This window comes from Lactuca serriola, chromosome 9 (genome assembly GCF_051521515.1).
Source record: "Lactuca serriola cultivar US96UC23 chromosome 9, Lser_US96UC23_V15, whole genome shotgun sequence".
In the NCBI taxonomy this organism is placed as follows: domain Eukaryota; kingdom Viridiplantae; phylum Streptophyta; class Magnoliopsida; order Asterales; family Asteraceae; genus Lactuca; species Lactuca serriola.
This window is the reverse complement of record NC_136416.1, coordinates 84,126,135-84,127,797: the sequence shown is the minus strand read 5'-3', so window position 1 is coordinate 84,127,797 and position 1,663 is coordinate 84,126,135. Positions and strand designations below refer to the sequence as shown.

The 1,663-nt window shown below is 41.3% G+C and overlaps 1 non-coding gene across 1 annotated transcript; it reads right to left on the bottom strand.

Moving 5' to 3' along the window:
* Positions 1–1,301: 1,301 nt before the first annotated feature.
* Positions 1,302–1,408, bottom strand: LOC145077461 (small nucleolar RNA R71). Its single transcript, XR_013693205.1, has one exon. It is a non-coding gene; the product is annotated as a small nucleolar RNA R71 (small nucleolar RNA).
* Between the last annotated feature and the right edge of the window lie 255 nt (positions 1,409–1,663).

The window sequence follows — 1,663 nt, the reverse complement described above, 5'->3', positions numbered from 1 at the left end:
TGGTTTGACATGAATTAGTTAGTTATTGGTAAGATAGAACTAAATTACTAATACAACTAAAACCCAACTTAATAATCTGTAATCATTAGCTAGCCATAAGGGAGAAGTGGATTCAAAACTAAACAAGAGTGTGTTTTTATTATTGAATTTGATTTAAGTTCATCTGATCTTGTAAAACCAGATAAAACCCCTTATTAAACTTGTTAATAAATTAGGTCAATTTAATAAGCAAGTAAATTAATTAGAACACCATTCCCTGTGATCGACACCCGACTTACCCAAGCTATACTGTAATCTGACTAGGTACACTGCCTATAAGTGCATAGTTAGTTAAGTTTGTTAGGTTATAAATATTAAAATTAGTGAGTACTTTCGTGCACATCAAGTTTTTGGCGCCGTTGCCGGGGAACGGCTTAGTTTTTAGCTTATTTATTTGCATTAATTTGATCGATCCTTCTTGTGGAGTAAAAACCCACAAAAAGTTAATTTTTCAGCAAAATCATTTTTTTTTTCTGTCATTCACAGAGTCCACGACGTGGCACTCCTCTGGCCACGACATGGACAGTTAAAAAATTAGATTTTCAGTTTGAGTTTAGTTTTTCTTATTTTAGTTTAGTTTTACGTTTTTAGTTTAGCACGTTGCAGGAGTTCATGACCAGAAGCTCAAACACACACTTGGTGCCACCACTAGAAGACCCCGAGTCTGCACTTCACAAGAAAAAGACGCCCTTGCAAGAATTAAAGTCAGCCTTTTCTAGGAAGTCGGGAAAGAAGACAGGAGAGTCAAGTTCATCAGCAAAGCACGAGAGCAATCTTGAGCATTTGGATCGTACACCCGTGCAAACCGAGTCCGAATACGATACCGAGCCAGAATTTGAAGAACACACAAGTGAACCCGAGAACGAGCCAAGGAACGAGATGGCAGCAATTGAAGAAATGACCATGGGAGCATACAAGAAGCAGATCCGAGAAGATATGGGTCCCGGTTTAGTCCAACCTGCAATACCTATCACTGCCACGTTCGAGCTAAAGGGACACATATTGACTGCGCTGAAGGACATCCCATTTTTCGGGAAAGACCATGAGGATGCTTTAAGCATCTAGATGTAGTCAACGACATTGCAGATTACTTCAATGTCCCAAATGTCAACAGGAACACAATCTTGCTTAGGATGCTTCCCATCACTTTCAAAGGAGCTGCTAAGGAGTGGTTAAAAGCACTCCCACTGGGTACAATCACCACTTGGGCTCAAATGCGTGAGCAATTCCTGGACCAGTTTTGCCCACCATCCAAGATAGCAAAACTCAAGAAGGCAATAGCCAACTTTGAGCAACAGCCGGGGGAGTCACTATAAGAAGCATGGGAGCGGTACAAGGGCTTACTCAGAAATTGCCCGCAACATGACCTAAATGTGCAGCAAGAGATGTCAATCTTTTATGATGGGGTCAATGTCATGACAAGACAACTCCTTGATTCTCAAGGACCGTTGACAAAGAAAAATCCAAGGGAGGTCAAGGAGCTAATTGAAGAATTCGCGAAACACTCCCGCGAATACCATAATCCGAGGCAAGATGGAAGCAAAGGCGGTGGAGGGGCCCAAACTGAAGAAATTGCAGCTGTCATGGCCATGCTGAATAACATGGATCGCAGGATAACACAAAT